Below are 19381 nucleotides of genomic sequence, written 5' to 3'. Positions count from 1 at the left end.
CAACAGGGGAGCAGTTCGACTGAGGTGCAGAAGCTCGGAGAATGAGGATGGCGTCCTTAAAGGGAGTGGGGAATGAGGATCTGTACTCGACTTGTGAGTCGGTGGGGTTTTAATTACAGGTGGTCAGTCTGTGTAGAATTGGAGACAGAGAGGTCAAGGAAGGATAGGGCAGTATCAGAGATGGACCATGTGAAGGTGCGAGAGTGAAAAGTGGAAGGAAAGTAGCTTTTTTTTGTCCAGGTGCAGAAGAGAGCAAGACGCGGCACCGATACAGTCAGCGATGCAGCAAAAAAAATTGTGTGTGTGTGTGTGTGTGTGTGTGTGTGTGTGTGTGTGTGTGTGTGTGTGTGTGTGTGTGTGTGTGTGTGTGTGTTATGGGGCGGGGTGGGGGTGGGGGCTGGTGGCGCAGAGATGGAACAGGATTGAACAAGGAACATTCCACAAACCGGCAGTTTAACAGAGCCTAGTGGGTGAAACGATTAACTTTGCTTCTTTCCATGCTGCTATCTAACGATTACAGGTTCGAGTCCGGTCTCTTTCTACAGAAATCTGGTGGAACCTCCTGAAAACCGAGCTCTCGCCCGTTAACTGACATCCACCGTTATTCCCAAACAACTTTCTCAGAATTAAATTCCTTGTAACTTTGTTCATTTAATTCTCACTCGTCTGAATGTTTTTAGATCAGATATTCCACAATGTATGTTTGATCAGGATAAATTGTTAATGTTCCAAAACTAGAACAAAATGCTTTGCATCAATCGGCTAATTGAAATTCTGTGGCAGGAATTCTAATCTCCTCAGGAAGAGGTTTAATGCTGAGCTGAATGAACTGTTTTTGTTTACAGGGATGAAAGGTGATGTCAATGGGCTGGTAATCCAGGGGCCCGCGCTAATCTTTGGGGACACGGAGTAAATCCCACCACGGCAGCTGGTGAAATTCAAATTCACTGATTTAACACATAGGCACATGGATAGAAAACAGAAACAGGAGGAGGCCATTCGGCCCAAACAACGCTGGAATTGAAAGCAAGCCTCAGAAATGGCGGCCTTGAAATTTCCATCGATTCTTTTCCACAGAAAACACCTTCACAGAACAACAGGGAACATTTCACACAAAAGAAGAAAAAACTTCTGCTCAAGACGGATGATATTTACAAACCGGGAACACATCTACACAACAGGGAAGAATTTGTCAGAACCACAGTGAAGATCTGTCAACGGGAGAGTCACAGTTCCAAACAGAGAGAACAGTTACACAGCAGAGAGCACAGTTACACAACAGAACATACATTTCAAAACAAGGCCTATCTTTGTGTAACAGAAAATCCCTTTTCATACTTAATCAGTTTTTCCATCTCAGTATCTTGCTGATTTGTTCGAATATTTTCTGTCTCTCATTGTGAGTGTGACCTAATAGTTTTTTACTGGTTTTCTGTTTGTTTTACTCTGTCTGTTACATTCGGGATGATGTTACGTGTTATTATACAGCCAGGGTGAGCTTCCCAGGGCCTCGTTTGTAATGAAAAGAGACAGTGAATAGATTCCTGGCTCGCGGGCAGCAGTAATAAGCAGGGAGGGGCTGACTTTGGGAGCAGAGTGGCGCAGCGGAAGCGTGCTGGCCCCACAACCCAGAGATCGATGGATTGAAACCATCCTCTGCTATCACCTACTCACTCCATCAAATATAAACAGTGATGGTCTTAGTTTTCATTAATGAGTAGCCCAGAGCACTTGTCGCCATTGGCTGGACAGTTTATTCAGCCAACAGCGCGGGATCAATTCCCGGTTCAGTTGAGATTGATCATGAAGGCTCCGCCTTCTCAGTCTTGCTCCTCTCCTGAGGTGTGAATCCTCTGGTTAAATCACAGCCAGTCAGCTCTCCCCATTGATGGCTCCCAGAAACAACTGGGACTGTGAACCTTGCTTTAACTTTACCGACACTGGACAAATCATATTCCTCACACATTGTTCAAATATAAAAGTGCATAAAAAATTAACTAAACATGAGAATCGGATCATCCCTAAAATTTCATTTCTATCCCAGTTTTTGAATTTGTCATTTCAGGAACAACCAAAATCCAAAGACCGACACAGAAAAGCTCCGTGATTGGGACACACAGCCCTCTACTGGGAGGTCAGACTCTCTCCTGTTGCTCCACAAACTCACAGCACTTGCTCTGTTTTACATCAAGGTCATGTTCGGTGAATTCAAAACCAAACCGGGAGCAGAGAGGTGAACTGTCTCTCTCTTTACTTTCTCTGGATTTACATCAAATGGAAAAGTAACAACGAATCAAGAGAAAGCAGGAAGGCAGCGTTATCCTGCGGGAGAAATGTGTTCTTTGTTACGGATGTTAAAACACAAGAGGTGGTTAGCAGTCCCTGCATGACGAGGTGGCCGAGTGGTTAAGGCGATGGACTGCTAATCCATTGTGCTGTGCATGCGTGTGTTCGAATCCTATCCGCGTCGGTGGTGTACTTGTTCTGTCTCCTTACTGCCGCTGAACTGATGATTCGCTCAGTGTTTTGAGGTTCACGGAACCAAGATGAAGTTTGGACACACAGGATTGAGGGGTGAATGTTCCAGAACAATTCCATATCTCGAATCCCATGAGGAACTCGAGCTGACTATCGATTGAAATCAGCACCCCAGTTTTGGACAGGAGTTTGCCACCAGGTAAACATGTGGTTTCAGAAGATCCAAAGCAGACTCCAGCTTCATTTGCGGCCCGAATGGCAGATTTTGTCTTTCCAGAATCGGCAGCTTAGCCATGAAAATTAGCGCCGGAGTAACGGGGGATCGGCCATGCTAAATAGTCCCTCAGTGTCAGGGGGACTAGCACGGTAAATATGTGGGGTTATGAGGATACAGGCAAAGTTTGAATGTTTCACCAGACAATCTTCTCTCTTCCATCTTCTTCCATCGGGAAGAATGTATACAACAGTCTGGGGTCACCTACCAACCGACTCAAGAACAGTTTCTGCCCTGCTGCCATCAGACCTCTGAATGAACCTTCCTTACATTGAGTTGGCTTTTCTCAACACCCTAGCTATGATTGTGACACTACATTCTGCAGTGTCTCCTTTCCTTCTCTATGACGGGTATGCTTTATCTCCAAAGCACACAAGAAATAAAACCTTTCACTGCATACTAGTACATGTGACAATAATAAATCAATTCAAATGAAATAAAACAATGATGAGAAGTCCTACATGTCATTCTTTGTGCCGCAGATCCCCAGCTGCAGCACTCACACTGCAACAAAAAGTGTTCAGAGCAGAAAGGGCATCTTGGTGAAATAATCGGCCAATTCCAATTGGTTTCCGTTCAACATTTATGCAAACGAATATCTAAAAATGACACATCGCGATAGGGAAAGGGTATGGTGGGGGAAAAATACAAGAATCAAAGTGTATCAGACGTGACAGCCGTCAAACTGAACAGAAGCAGATATCTATTATGCAAATACTCCCAGTGCCTCAGGAGAAACCCTTTCCCCAACTAAGTGTTTGTATAGTTTTATTTGTTGCTCCGGCACTGACAGGTAACAGTAAATCACAACCTCACCAACCAGTGACAGCCAGTTAAATAACCATCCCACACTCGCTGATAATGGAGTTTCTGACAGTGACAGTTTCTGACCATCCTCCGATTGGACCTGGAGGGAACCAGATTCACTGTCAGAGCTGGACTTTCTTACAGAGTGGGTGACAGAGCCAGGTGAGCGATGGTGATGGAGTGGTGACTGTGAGAGCATTTGACCAAGGGTCAGTTTCTGACCATCACTGTTCTGATTTATTTAATTAGTTATCGCACATCACAACAGTAGGTGGACACTCTTAAAATGAAATTCAGTAAAAATCCTCACCATCACGATCTTTCTAATGGAAAATTCAGCTTCAATTTGCTTTGAGTGGAAACTTTGTGAAATGAAAGAACAGGCCTCAGAATTGATCAATGAGTTCCCAGTAAGGAACAATTGTAAAAAGGTGGCTTCAACCAGACAAGCCAAGTTTAGTTTCCAAACTGGTCTCCGGGCTCTCCTGGTGCCTGATAAAATCAGCAACTGAGGAAGTTCCGTAATTAAAACTAACACAAATATCAAGGGTGTGTGCAGCGTGAGTGATGGTGGTATAGAGGTGAGCATAGCTGCGTTCCAAACTGTTGACCCGGGTTCGATTCCCGGGCATCGCATTGATAATTTATTTAGAATCTTATCCGCGGCCTCTTGGACTTTAAACAGAGTGAACAAACACAGGGTGAACACAATATTCGACAGTAATGGAGGTTTTTTTTTCTTTTTCTCTTCCGACGTAATTAGATTTCAATGGAAAAATATTTAAATAGAAAAACAAGTCTCCGACCTAATAAATGAATTCAGAGACAGAGATACAAAATATAAGTTGAGGAACAAATTTCAGCTCACACTCTGTGCTCTGCACAATCCTGGTTCCTGATGAAGTTAATATATGCACATTACTGAGGTGGTTACATTATTCTGGTAAATAAGCAGCTGCGATGGCTGAGTGGTTGAGGCGCTGGATTTGAAATCCAGTGGGGTTTCCCCACGCAGATTCCAACACTGCTCATAGCGCTTATGGTTGGAAATGTTTGCTTCGGGCAGCCATCCTGGGGAGTTTTTGCTATGAAGTATTTGGATCTCCATCATGCATTCAGCTGCATGGTTCTGGGCCAGGTGCAGGCAGCTGAGTTTGGAAAGGACACCTGGGTATCCTCGGGTTGGTATGGACAAGATAAGCCGAATGATTCAGTGTTGTTCCCTTTCTCTGGTTCCATGAGGGAAATCAGAATGTGAGCAGATTGAAAACAACAGCATCAGGAGCTCAAGGACAAAACAAGGTCTCATTTCAGAGGAAGATCCTTATGGAATGACACACAGAACATAAGAAATAAATTTCATCAGAATACACTGAATGATCATTTCAAAATGCTGCTTGGATGATATGACATCGTGTTCATTCAAACACATTGCTGCAAGCTGGTCATTATTGGGCGTTAGGAACTCCTGGTTATAGCAGATTGGGAATGGAAGGAGCAGCTTCACATCTGCACATTGACAGGTCAAACTGTGTCTCAGATTGACAGCTCCCAGGACAGGTTTTCCTCTCCTCTCGCTCTGTGCTGTGGATTCTCGGGGATTAGTTGGAGTTTCCCAGCTCAGTAACTGTGAAAGCCTCTGAGGCCGGCGATGCTCACAGTGTCTGTTCCCCAGATTCAGGGGGCTGCAGCCAATCAGACCTGTGCCTGGGTTAACCCAGAGCTGGTTGAAACGATGATATTGTTCACAAGCTGAATTCTATTTGATCAGATGTAGATACAGATTGTGTGCACTCAGTCACTAAACAACAAGATCCCGCCTTCATATAGAGTTGATGAGAGGGGATGGAGGGATAGAGTGAGTTAGAGCAGTGAGGCACAGATCTGTTCTATTAATATGCCCCTTTCTGTTGCAAACTTGTTCCCTGTTGTGTAAAAGAGATTCTCCGTGAGGATTTTTTTTGTCTGTAAATTTTTGCATGTTGTGTTAAGATGTTCCCTCTTCTGGTGTAATACTCCGGTTGCATATAAAATCCATTTAGTACAGATCGAGGTTTTATATATAGAACATAGAACACTGCAGCACAAACAGGCCCTTCGGCCCACAAGTTGCGCAAATCACATCTACATCTACCAAGCCATAGAACTTTCTGTAACTTCCAAACACATTAGATCCCGTATACTCATCCAGAAGTCATTTAAAAGACCCCAGCGAGTTCGCCTCTACCACCGCCGCCGGCAGCCGATTCCACTCACTCTCCACCCTCTGAGTGAAAAACTTTCCCCCAGCATCTCCTCTGTATTTGCTTCCCAGCACCTTAAACCTGTGTCCGCTCGTAGCGACCATTTCAGTCCTGGGAAATAGCCCACGAGAATCCACCCTATCTATTCCTCTCAGCATTTTATAAACGTCTATCAGGTCGCCTCTCAACCTTTGTCTCTCCAGGGAGAAGAGACCTAGCTCCCTCAACCTATCTTCATAAGGCATGCCTCCCAATCCAGGCAACATCCTTGTAAATCTCCTCTGCACCCTCTCAATAGCTTCCACATCCTTTCTGTAGTGAGGCGACCCGAACTGCGCACAGTACTCCAAGTGGGGTCTGACTAGGGTTTTATAAAGTTGCAGCATTACCTCCCGACTCCTAAACTCAATGCCTCGATTGATTAAGGCCAGTACACCATACGCCTTCTTGACCACATCCTCCACCTGCCAGGCCGATTTAAGAGCCCTGTGGACCCGGACCCCAAGATCCTTCTGCTCTTCAACTCAGCCAAGACTCCTACCCTTGATATTGTACTCCTGCATCCCATTGGTCTTGCCAAAATGGACTACTACATATTTATCCGCGTTGAAGTCCATCTGCCATTTCTCCGCCCAGTCTTGCATCCTATCTATGTCCCGCTGCAACTTCTGACATCCCTCCAGACTATCCACAACACCACCAACCTTCGTATCGTCGGCGAACTTACTGACCCATCCGTCCACTTCCTCATCCATGTCATTTATGAAAATGACAAACAGCAAGGGTCCGAGAACAGTTTTTGGGGGAAAGGGGAAGCCAAATAACAGCTTGTGTACTCCAGGTAAAAGTCACAACTGCTTCACAGTTACCGTTTAGTTGTTTTATCACCACTGTGAACAGGAGTAGCAGAGAACGCTTTCAATCCATCGATCTCTGGGTTATAGGCCCAGCACGCTTCTGCTGCACCAGTCTGCTACGGCAAAGGCTCGACTTGCTCCCAATGAATGTAGTCAGGCAGATTTTCACTCCTGTATCGTTTAATCGGAACATCAGTGTGAGGAGGTATCACTGCATCACACCGAGATTACAATAGACAGAGAAAAACACACAATAGCAGCGTGAGAGACTGCTTGGACACATGGAACGATTTAAGCCATTTGACTGTGTTCGGAATTCCCTGAGAAAATAATGGAAATCTGTGTTTGATGAACTTACAGCATTGGGTTTATTACAGACGTTTTTTCTTTAACTGCAAGATGATGAAAATACCTGGATCATCTCAACAAATAGTCGAGATATTTGTGGGGAGTCTCGAAATGTTTCCATCTTTGGAGATTATCCACTGTGAAGGGAAAGGCAAAACTGGATCTTGCGACGGGCACAATTGCAAACACCAGTGAAAAAGAACCAAGGCTCCACTGGGAATTGAACCCAGGATCTCCTGTTTACTAGGCAGGCGTTTTAACCAACTGAGCCACAGATCCTGTCACTGCTGTGGGTGGGCTCAGCGAAACGCTGGAAATACGTTCCAGATCTGGTGGTATTTGTGAAAAAGGAGATACTGCCAGAATTGGAACGTACCTGTGAACTATCCGACTAAATATTGAACGGTTTAACGTGAGCTGGGTCCACTTACTGTTTTCAGACACACATTTGGTGTAAAAATAGAGATGTGATTCACACACACAGTTTTCTGCTCTGAAGGCAGCTGTGTTCCTTCTCTCGCACGAATTGATTTAAAAGAGAAAATACTTTATTCATACGGGGTATGTGTGTCACTGGCCCGGGAAGCATTTATTGTCCGAATTAATTGTCTTTGGGTAATTGGCGATGAATTCATTCTGGCGACACTGCAGTCCATGTGGTGTATGTACACATAGACTGCTGTTAGGGAGGGAGTTCCGGGATTCTGAGCCAGCCATGGGAACGGTGATATGTTTCCAAGTCCGGATGATGTGTGTCTCGGAGTGGAACTTACAGGTGGTCATTGTTCCTCTGCATCAGCCCCTTGTGCTGAGAGATTTCCTGGGTTTGGATGGTTCCTCGCGAAGGAGAAAAAAAAAATCAGCATCAGAATTGGGATTTGAACCGAGGGCTCTAGAGAAGACTGTAACCGAAACAGAGCAACATAGACAGATCAGTAATCCTGACTACTTGATCCAAAGTGCAAAATCTGTGCAGGAATCGAATTGAATTCAATTTTTGTGGCATTTACATTTCAAACTCGATGCGTTTTTTCCCCATTTTTGAACCCCAGCCAGAGGCCTGTATCTGAGTCCCATCCTTCCCCAAGCCGCCGGGGGGTGAGGAGCTTCTCATTGCTGCATTGCTCTGTTTGCTCAAATCAACAAAGACCCAATTCCCGCCCTTCCTGTTCCTTACAGGAAGGTGTTGAGAGTGTCAGATCTGAGCAATGTGAAGTATCCAATTGGAGAGTTACATCCTGGCGACAGGAATATCTCTCCACAGCTGCTTTCGGAGCTGCTGAATATTTCCAGCATTTCCTCTTTCTGATTTTGTGTCTTCATTACAGGAGTTCATTTACTGACAACACAAAACTTGTCTCTCGGGCCCAGCTCCAGACACAGCTTTTCTGTGATCTTCAAACGGACAAGTTCACTCTTCACTTTCCTACACACATGCTTTAAAATCGGCTGGTCTCACACTCAGCACCCTGCGGCATCGCCTTCAAACCTCACCCCACCCTTCAACCGCCCACCAGGGCCTCAGAGGTACAAGTACTTCTTAGGAATTGACAAAAGCAAGAAGATTACTGTGTTTGTGAGGGCATATAAAAGGTTAATCCATACTCACAAAGAGACTGTGAGAATCTCTCTCCCTCTCTATTTGATCAAAAGAAGATACAGATTGTATGCAGTCAGTCATTATCCAACAATATTCCCCCTTCCTATACAGTTACTGAGTGGGGGTGGAGGGATAGACACCGATAGAGTGAGTGAGGGCGGTGATAATTTATCAGATAGTCTATCAGTTACAGAAATCCTTGTAAATTCCGGCTTTATCCAGAAAGATTCTCTTGGAGAAACAGAAGCTGCAGTCTCAGCTCTCACTGATATTGTAGTAGAGACATATTATTAATCCCACACTCAGGAACAGTGCTGCATTTGGACAGAAGAGATGGGGAGAGGCAACAGAAACTGAATGGTCCAGTTCTAAACAGTGTGCAGGCTCAGAGGGAGCTGAGGTTCAGAGAGATCTTTAAAGGAGAGAGGCGATTTTAAGAGAGTCGTCAGTAAGGCGGATTGGATGCTTGGCTTCAGAACTGGAGATACTGAGTATAAAAACTGGGAAGTTCTGCTCAATCTTTATAAAGCTCTGATTATCTGCGGCTGTTTTAGGATTGTACCCAGACCCCGTAATCACACTTTAGAAAGTGTGGGACAGTCCTGACGTGGGTGAAGATGAGATTTACTGCTTTGGATCGGTCGATGATGGATTTTAGCTCAAAGGTTTGACTGGATAATTCGGATTTTCACTCTTTACAGCTAACGGGATTGAGTGGTGATGTAAGAGACGTGTAAAATAAAATAACATATTGAACTAAGGTACACAGGGGGAAGTTGCTGCATTAGCTGCTGGCAGAAGGATTCAGGGACAGGCATTGAAGATTGAAGACAGGATGTGTAGGAGGCAGAGGATCCCCACAGTGCGGAATGAGGCCGCACCGACCATTCTGCACCAACTCTCCGACAGAGAATCCCTCTCTGTAACCCCACCTAATTACCCTACTAATCCCCCTGACAATAAGGGGGAATTTAGCCTGGCCAATCCGCCTAATCTGCACTTCATTAAAGATGGGAGGAAACCGGAACACCCGAAGTAAACACACACACACGGGGGGACCGTGCAAACTCCACACAGACAGGCAGCCAAGAATGTTGGAAATGATCTTCCGTTTTCTGCCGGTTACAAACACTGGGGATTCCCCTTCAGTTTGTGGCATCTGGGAATCAGGGAAACATCCAAAAATAGAACTGACAATTAATATAACCACGGCAGATATTCACACGGTACTGACATTCGGTAGGCAGTAATGTGTATCGACCGCGTGGCCTAATGGATAAGGCGTCTGATTTCGGTTAATATGACAGTGATGGTATCGGAAGATTGCAGGTTCGAGTCCTGTCGCGGTCGTTTTATGCAGAAATCTGGTCGTAGTTCCAAAACAAAACGGGATGTCCTTCTACAGCTGAAAGCTCTGCATTTTCTTGCTAACATTGCAGGGATCTTTCTCAGAATGTATTTCCTTGTTGTTTTGTTCATTCAATTTTCTAATCTCATTATTTTAATCTCGTCCCAAGAAATCAATCTTTTCTTTGCGATCTTAATAAATTGTTGATGCTCCCGAATGGAGCAACAGGCTTTGATGCAATCTGTTCAATAGAATTCTGTGGAGGGAATTCTAATCTCCTCAGGAAGGGGTTTAATAATGAGCTGAATGAACTGTTTCTGTTTTCAGGAATGAAAGGTGATGTCACTGGGCTGGTAATCCGGAGACCCGCACTAGTATTTGGGAACACGGAGTAAATCCCACTGCGGCAGCTGGTGGAATTTCAATTCATTGATGAAGTCAATCTGGAATTGAAAGCTAGTCTCAGTAATGGTGGCCTTGGAACTACTGTCAATTGGAGTAAAATATGATCTGGTTCATCGGTGCACATTAGATGAAGACGTTTGCCCTCCTTACCTGGTCTGGCTGACATCTGACTCCAGACCCAGAGCAATGAGGGTGACTCTTAACTGCCCTCTGAAATGGCCGAACAAGGCACTTTCATTTGAAGGGCAATTAGAGGAGGGCAACAAATGCTGGTCCTGCAGGCGACCCCCACAGCCCATAAAGAAGGACTATTAAGGAGAAAGAGAATGCTCTGCCGGTAACAAATGCTGACATTTGATGGCAGGTTTTGTCATTTGACAGTCTGGCCGAATGGCTGAGGCGTCTGATCGTTCTAATAATAACTGAAATAGTATCAGAAGATTACAGGCTCGAGTCCTATCGTTTTTCTGTAGAAATCTGGTCGAAGTTCCAGAAAAACGAGATGGTCGAGTGACGGATTGAGAATCTGGATCCTTTTCTCCAAAAACAATAAGGCTGGGGGTGGCCTGATGTTGGGCTTTAAATTAATGAAAGATTTTGTGAAAAATCATTTCGATAAAATGGACCAGAGAAGAGCAGATAGGAATGTATCTCACTCTCTCACATACATGCCATTGATAGTTGATGGTTTTAGCACAATGATGTAGATGTGACCAGTGTATCAGCGAATCCTCAGAGTGTGAGAGACATCCCATCAGTAATGTTTCCCCAACACCCTCCAGATTGAAGGGAGGCAGCATTCATGCTGATGACTGGGAGGAGTTTGTTACAAATCGTTGAAGATGGCCAAAACCTGTCCCCCAATCGGCAGCAGGCTTTTATGAGGCAGAATGGAGGCAGAGAAGACAGTAACAGAGGAGAAAGCTCTGTGGGCTAAGAATGGGCCTGTTCACTCACATGAAGACCCATAGCAGAAACTCATGGCCCTGAATGGATGTCATCCTCGAATCGAGGGACCGACAACGATAACAAAATACAAAGAACAAAGAACAACACAGCACAGGAAACAGGCCCTTCAGCCCTGCAAGCCCGCACCGCCCATTTTTACACTCAGTGAGTGCCTCATTCCAATCCTTCTTCTACCCACGACCTTTGTCTACATCTCGTGGACTCCACCATAAAGGGGTGTAAATTTTGGGAATGAAATGTGCGCTAGATTAAGGGAGATCCAATTTAGGGACGATTTATTAACACCAATCAGCCGAAAAGCACGTTTTTGGGGTGTGGGAGGAACCCGGAGCACCCGGAGAAAACCCACGCAAGCACGGGGATAATGTGCAAACTCTCACAGACATTGACCCAAGCCGCCCTGATAACTGTCCCTGGCCGACAAACTGGTATGTCGTGGACGGCGCGGTTGCACAGTGGTTAGCACTGCTGCTTCACATCTCCAGGCACATTGGATCGGTTCCCAGCTGAGGCCAATGTCTGGGTGGAGTTTTCACATTCTCCTCGTATCTGCGTGGGTTTCCTCCCATGGTCCAAAGATGTGCGGGTTAGGCGTGCACTCAGTCACTAAACAACATCCTGCCTTCATGTCGAGTGGATCAGAGAGCGTAGAGGGATAGACAGAGACAGAGTGAGTCAGGACAGTGAGATACAGACGGCCAGATAATGTCTCAGTGATAAAAATCCTTATAAATTCCGGCTTTATCCAGAACTTTTCTCCTGGAGAAACAGAAGCTGCAGCCTTAGCTCTCACTGATATTGTAGCAGAGACACAGCTGTCCTGCTTTGAACTATTGCTCAAAGATGTTCACTGTTGTTGCCTGTAAATTGTTGCATGTTGTGTTAAGATGTTCCCTCTTCTTGTGTAAGGCTCTGGTTGCAGAAAAAGCCATTTACTCCAGATCGAGGTTTTTCGGGGAAAAGGGAAGCCAAATAACAGTTTGTGTTCTCCAGGTAAAAGTCACAACTGCTTCAGTTACCGTGAAGTTGTTTCATCATCACTATGAGCAAGAATAGCAGAAGATGGTTTCGATCCATCGACCTCTGGGTTATGGGCCCAGCACGCTTCCGCTGCGCCACTCTGCTACGGCAAGAATGTCACTCTGCTGCCCATCAATGTAGTCAGACAGATGGTCACTCCTCTATCGTTTAATAGGAACACCAGTGTGAGGAGGCATCACTGCATCACACCGAGAATACAATAGACAGAGAAAAACACACAATAGCAGCATGAGAGACTGCTTGGACACATGGAACGACAGACAAAGTGTTGCGAAACCGGCAAGATACGGAATTAGAGAGTCGATCACTATTTTAAAAGGAATTTTCTGTTGCAAATGCATGTTTGAAAATATATTTCCTGCTGTGTAACTGTGCTCTCCGTTGTTGAGAAATGTTTTCTGTTGTTGTCTAAAACGCCTTCCCGGCTGTGTAAATATGATCCATCTTGTGTCAATATTTTTAAAATACTCTCTTAATATATGTCCTGTTCTGTAAACGTGTTCCCTGTTACATAAGAACATAAGAAATAGGAGCAGGAGTAGGCCATCTCGCCCTTCGAGCCTGCCCCGCCATTCAATAAGATCATGGCTGATTTGAAGTGGACCAGTTCCACTTTCCCGCTTTCTCCCCATATCCCTTAATTCCCTTGTCTATCAAAAACCTATCTACCCGTGACTTAAATATATTTAGCGAGGTAGCCTCGGCCACTTCAATGGGCAGTGAATTCCGTAGATTCACTACCCTTTGAGTGAAGAAGTTCCTCCTCAGATCTGATCTAAACTGCCCCCCACCCCTTATCTTGAGGCTGTGACCTCTAGTCTTGCTATCCTTTCTGAGCGGGAAGAATCTCTCTGTCTCTATCCTATCTGTCACCTTCATTCTCTTATATGTCTCTATAAGATCCCCCCGTCATCCTTCTAAACTCCAACGAGTACAGACCCAGTCTATCCAGTCTCTCTTCATAGGCTAACCTCCTCATCTCAGGTCTCAGCCTAGTGAACCTCCTCTGCACCGCTCTGTTGTGTCAAAATATTCTCCGTGAAGATGTTTTCCGTTTTACTAATGTTAATTATCTGATCTCATGATGTTCCATGTTGGGTTAAAATGTTGTCTGTTGTGTTAAGATCTTCTCTGTTCTTGTATAAAACTCTGGTTAAACTGGAAGTGGATCACGATCGCCCAATTTCGACTGCCTTTTACCCTCTGTTCGGGAATGTGATTGGGTGATTCATATTGTATCCAACACATGCATGTGAGTGAGATTTGTTCTGTGTCTCTCCGTCTCCGGTTGGAGTTGCGAGTTTTTATTTGTTTTATTCATTTCGAGAGGTGGGTACCACTGACTAGGCCAACGTTCATTGCCAATCCCTAACCGGCCTTAAGTATGTGGTGGTTTGCTGCTTTCTTAAACTGCTGCAGTCCCTGAGGTGAGGGAACAACCACGGTGCTGTCAGCCTAACAGTGGAGAAACAGAAGCTGCAGTCTCAACTCTCACTGATGTTGTAGCAGAGACAAATTAATAATCCCACACTCAGGGACAGTGCTGCATTTTGACAGAAGAGATGGGGAAAGGCAATAGAAACTGACTGGTCCAGTTCTGAGCAGTGTGCAGGCTCAGGGGGACCTGAGGGTCAGATAGATCTTTGAAGGAGAGAGACGATTTTAAGAGAGTCGTCAGGAAGGCGGATTGGATGTTTGGCTTCATAACTGGAGATACTGAGTATAAAAACTGGGAAGTTCTGCTCAATCTTTATGAAGCTCTGATTAACTGTAGCTGTTTTAGGATTGCCCCCAGATCCGGTAACCAGGCTTTACAAAGTGTGTGAGAGTCCTTATGAAGGGGGAAAGGAGATTTACTGTTTTGGATCCAGCGGTGAGGGATTTTAGCTCCAAGGTATGGCTGGATAACTCGGAGTTTCTCTCTGTGCAGCAAAAGGGATTGAGTGGCGCTGGAAGAGAGGTGGAAAAGAGTAGAACATATTGAACTAAGGTACACAGGGGGAAGTTGCTGCATTAGCTGCTAGCAGAAGGATTTGAGGACAGGCATTGAAGATTGAAGACAGGAAGTGCAAGAGGCAAAGCATCCCGATAGTACGGAAGGAGGCCATTCGGCCCAGATATTCTGCACCGACTCTCCGACAGTAAATCCCTCCCTGTCACCCCACGTAATTACTCTGCTAATCCCCCTAACAATAAGGGTCAATTTAGCCTGGCCAATCCACCAAATTTGCACATGGTTGGAGATGGGAGGAAACCGGAGCATCCGAAGGAAACCCACGCAGACACGGAGAGAGCGTGCAAACTCTACACAGACAGGCAGCCAAGAATGTTAGAAGTGGACGTTAGAATTCTGGTGTTGACAAACTCTGGGGATTCCACTTCAATTTTTTGGCATCTGGAAATCAGAGAAGTAACCAAAAACAAAACTGAAAATAAATATAATCACGACAGTTATTGACTTGAGGCCAACATTTGGGGCGGTGATGTATCGGTTGACCGCGTGGCCTAATGGATAAGGCGTCTGACTTCGGTAATTGTGGTGGTGATGATATCAGAAGATTGCAGGTTCGAGTCCTGTCGCGGTCGTTTTGTGCAGAAATCTGGTAAAACTTCCGGCAAACTGAGATTTCCTTCTTCAGCTGAAAGTTCTGCATTTTCTTGCAAACATTGCAGGGCGCTTTCTCAGAATGTATTTCCTTGTTGTTTTGTTCATTCAATTTTCTCATCTCATTATTTTAGTCTCCTCCGAGGAAATCTGTCTTTCTTGTGTGATCTTAATAAATTATTGATGCTCCCGAATGGAGCAACAGGCTTTGTAGCAAATAGTTTAATAAAATTCTGTGGAGGAAAATCTAATCTCCTCAGGAAGAGGTTTAATAACGAGCTGAGTGAAGTGTTTCTGATTACAGGGATGAAAGGTGATGTCACTGGGCTGGTAATCCAGAGACCCGCACTAATCTTTGGGGACACGGAGTAAATCCCACCACGGCAGCTGATGAAATTTAAATTCACTATTTCATCAATCTGGAATTGAAAGCTCCTCTCAGTAATGGCGGCCTTGAAACTACCGGCGATTGTTGTTCACTGTAATCTGGTTCACCGGTGCACTTTAGATAAATAAGTCTGGCCTCCTTAACTGGTCTGGCCTACATGTGACTCCAGACCCAGAGTAAGAGGGTGACTCTTACCTGACCTCTGAAATGGTCAAAGAAGCCCCTCTCAGTTGAAGGGCAATTAGGGAAGGGCAACAAATGCTGGTCCTGCAGGCGACACCAACAGGCCATAAAAAGAAGAATCATTGAGCAGAAAGAGAATGGCCTGGTAACGGACTGAGAAACTGGATCCTCCTTCTCCTGTAATAACAAGGCTGAGGGATGGGCTGATCCTGGGCTCTAAATTAGTGAAAGGTTTTCAGAAAATGTCATTTCGATAAAACGGGACCAGAGATGGGCAGATAAGAATATATCTCACTCATACATGCCATTGATGGTTGGTGGTTTTAGCGCAATGATGTACATGCGACCAGTGTATCAGCGCATCCTAAGGTTGTGAGGGAAATTCCATCAGTAACGCTTCCCCGACATCCTCCAGACTGAAGCGAGGCAGCATTCATGCTGATGACTGAGAGGAGCTTGAAAATGGGCAATACCTGTCCCCCAATCCGCAGCATGCTTTTTTACCAGGCAAAATGGCGGCAGAGAAGACAGTAACAGGGAAGAAAGCTCTGTGGGCCGAGAATGGGCCTGTTCACTCACATGAAGATCCATAGCAGAAACCCACGGCCCCGAATTGTTTGCCCCTCTCTGGTCTGTGAGCTTCGCTCGATCTGACTGTGCTGACATCTACCGGCCGCAACCCAGAACTTCAACAGAGGGAAGACATTCACATCAGGAATGCAGGAATCGGTCAATATGAAGAATTAATGCTGGGCTGTGATAAAATAGACCGCGTAATTTAATCATAAATTCCACTAGACAAATTACTCTAAAATCATCATTGAGTTGGCAGCATTTGCAATTTGCTATTGGCTAAAGCGTTGGCAGTTGGCAGTTGTCTTGTTGTACTTGTGGTTTGATTCTCACTTGGGGAAGAATTATCGTGCTCGAGGTCCCGGGTTCATAATCCCGGACAAGCCCAGCCACCGTTTATTAAATCGGGAGCAGGTTTGAGCTCTCGAGAATTCCCTGCAGTGAATATATCGCTGCAGAACACAAGGAGAAACGATCAGTAGATTTAAATTTCAGTTGACCATCCAAGAATACGAGACGGGAAATTTGCGAAGAAACGAGAAAGAATTTTGGGCGGCAGGGAGGCACAATGGTTAGCACTCCTACCCCACAGCGCCAGAGTCCCAGGTTCAGTTCCTGCCCCGGTTCACTCTGTGCAGTTTGCACATTCTCCCCATGTCTGCGTCGGTATCCTCCCGTAACACAAAGATGTGCGGGCTAGGTTGATTGGTCATGTTAAGTTCACCCTCGTGTCAGGGGCATCATCAAGGTAAATGCGGGTTACAGCACCACGGCCTGGGTGGGAATGTGGTCGGTACAGACTTGATGGGCCAAATGGCCTTCTTCTGCACGGTAGGGATTCTATGATCGGAGACGATTAGCACAGCTGTATTTAATGGAAAGCTGGGGAAGTGTTGGAGGGTGAATGGATTTCAGAGACAAAAAGATAATGTTATATGAAATAGTTTGGATGGGGGATCGTGTCGAACAGTTTATCAATTAGAAAAAAAAGACCCAATTTCATTGAGGTAAATTATTTATTGAATTGTCCCAGATCTACAAAGTGGCTCAGAGACTGGGAGACAAACAATCAATCCGCAATCACAGTGTGAACAAAAGACAGAGTGATCCAGAATGAATCATTCACTCATATACACCCATAGAGACTGACAGATAGACAATGAATTCCACACTCAATTCCTGCATCACACACCAAGTGATACAGAATGGTTTTCACATCCATACACACAGAATAGTTCCAGCACAGGAAAAGATCATCGGACACTTTGTGTCTGGGAGTTGTCATCTCTATAGAAGCTCAGCTATCGCAGTCCACAGCTGAAAACACGGCAGCAAAATTTACAGAAGACACAATATATGTCGCAAAGTAACTTGTGGAGAGGCCGTAAGGAGCTTGGAGATGGTTATAGAAAGGTTTTGTGCATGGGTAGAAACCTGGCAACTGGAATATAATGTGAACTTATTCATTTTGGCAGGAAGAGAACAAAACCAGATTATTACTCAATTCTAGAAGGGCTGCAAACTTCCCCAGATGCAAAGGGATTTCGTTGTGTTCGAGTCACAAATATTTAGTATGCAGGTACAGCAAGTAATAAAAAAAGGTTAATGGAATGTCTGCTTTGTTACAGTCATTTGACCATGTAAGAAAATAATGTTATGCTTCAGTTGTTTAGGTCATCAGTGAAGTATCTCGAATATTGTCTGAAGTTTTGGTAACCATATTTAATGAAGGATGTAAATGCGCTGTAAACGGTCCAGAAGAGATTGTCAGTTTGATAACTTGAATAGCTGGACAGTGCAGAGGAGATTTACCAGATTGAGAAGAGGAAAGGTTACACAGACTGACTGGGAATCTCTGTACCGGAGATACTCCGAGTGGGAGGTACCTTTTTCAAAGCACATCAGATCTTGAATGGTCTTCACAAGTTGCGCCTGGAAATGATGTCTCTTCTTGTGAGTGAATGCAGAACAACGGACACTTAAAGAAAACTGAGCTTCCTCTTTTGGGGTCGGTGAATTCTGTTCTCTCGGAGCGTTGGAACTCTGTCTCAGAAGGCGGTGGAGGCGGGGATATTGAACACTTTTATTCCGGAGGTGGATAGATTCCTACTTGGCAACAGAATCAAAGGTTACCGGGAACAGATGGAAAATTGGAAATCGAAGCACAAGCAGATCAGCCAATGGCGGGGCAGCCTTGTGGGGCCGAATGGCCTTCTTCTGCCCTTATTTCCTCTGTTCGTGTGTTCGTCGCCTGATTGTGAATTTTCCCTCAACAGGACTGCTGAAACTCATCAATACTCACGGTTCACTCGGCACCGGAATTAAACTAAAACATGGAAAAATTAAAACCTGACTGGGATTCCCAGTCCTGTCAGACTGTATGGTTGCTTTTCGAGTTCTGCAGAGATATTTTCTCTGCAATGAGTTCTCGGGAGGTAAACACTGCTTCGGCTTTCACACATTGTCGCCACCTTCATTGCAAAGAACTATCTTTTGATAAAAAAACGCAGGGCTCGTCCGCGATTTGAACCCGGGACCGCTCGCATACTAGTACTACACCCAAATCGAGAATCATACCCCTAGACCAACGAGCCATTGGGTATGATACCTCCTCTGAGCTTTTCAAAGTATACCAAAATTAGGCAACATTTTTTTGACAGCTCATCAGAGATTTATTGAACAATGTTCCATTTCACTGTCTGTTTTGATGAAGTCATGACGTGGAGATGCCGGTAAACACAGTAAGAAGTCTCACAACACCAGGTTAAAGTCCAACCAGTTTATTTGATTGTAAACCCAAAAGCTTTCAGGGTTTGCCCATTCATCACCCGACGAAGGGGTAAATCCCGAACGCATGTGAGTTTACTATCAAATAAATTGATTGGAATCTGACCTGGTGTTGTGAGACTTCTTACTCAGTCAAAGAAGGCAGAGGATCACAGTGGAAGGATTTGTTTCTGAATAGAGGGCTGTGGCAAGTGGTGTTCCTCAGGGATCAGTGCTGGGACCTTTGCTGTTTGTAATATATAAATTATTTGGCGGAAAATGTGACTGATTTGATTAGTAAGTTTGCAGACAACGCAAACGATGGTTGATTTGTGGGTAGTGATGAGGGCCATCAGAGGATACAGCAGAATGTAGATCAGTTGGAGACTTGGGCAGAGAGATGGCCGATGGAATTTAATCCGGACAAATGTGGGTTAATTCATTTTGGAAGGTCTAATACAGATAGGAAATATACAGTAAATGGCAGAACCCATAA

The 19381-nt window shown here is 44.9% G+C and overlaps 5 non-coding genes across 5 annotated transcripts; 3 read left to right on the top strand and 2 right to left on the bottom strand.

The window, feature by feature from the left end:
* Window positions 1-2388: 2388 nt before the first annotated feature.
* On the top strand, window positions 2389-2470 carry trnas-gcu (transfer RNA serine (anticodon GCU)). The gene has a single exon. It is a non-coding gene; the product is annotated as a tRNA-Ser (tRNA).
* A 4742-nt stretch (window positions 2471-7212) lies between these two features.
* trnat-agu (transfer RNA threonine (anticodon AGU)) lies at window positions 7213-7286 on the bottom strand. Its single transcript has one exon. It is a non-coding gene; the product is annotated as a tRNA-Thr (tRNA).
* A 2579-nt stretch (window positions 7287-9865) lies between these two features.
* Window positions 9866-9957, top strand: trnar-ucg (transfer RNA arginine (anticodon UCG)). The gene is given in 2 exon segments: window positions 9866-9902; window positions 9922-9957. It is a non-coding gene; the product is annotated as a tRNA-Arg (tRNA).
* A 2425-nt stretch (window positions 9958-12382) lies between these two features.
* trnam-cau (transfer RNA methionine (anticodon CAU)) lies at window positions 12383-12454 on the bottom strand. The gene has a single exon. It is a non-coding gene; the product is annotated as a tRNA-Met (tRNA).
* Window positions 12455-14864: 2410 nt separating this feature from the next.
* trnar-ucg (transfer RNA arginine (anticodon UCG)) lies at window positions 14865-14956 on the top strand. The gene is given in 2 exon segments: window positions 14865-14901; window positions 14921-14956. It is a non-coding gene; the product is annotated as a tRNA-Arg (tRNA).
* Window positions 14957-19381: the final 4425 nt, after the last annotated feature.

This window comes from Carcharhinus amblyrhynchos, unplaced genomic scaffold (genome assembly GCF_965287045.1).
Source record: "Carcharhinus amblyrhynchos unplaced genomic scaffold, sCarAmb.v2.hapA scaffold_42, whole genome shotgun sequence".
NCBI lineage: Eukaryota > Metazoa > Chordata > Chondrichthyes > Carcharhiniformes > Carcharhinidae > Carcharhinus > Carcharhinus amblyrhynchos.
The sequence above is the reverse complement of the archived record's forward strand: the minus strand, read 5'-3'. Positions and strand labels throughout refer to the sequence as shown.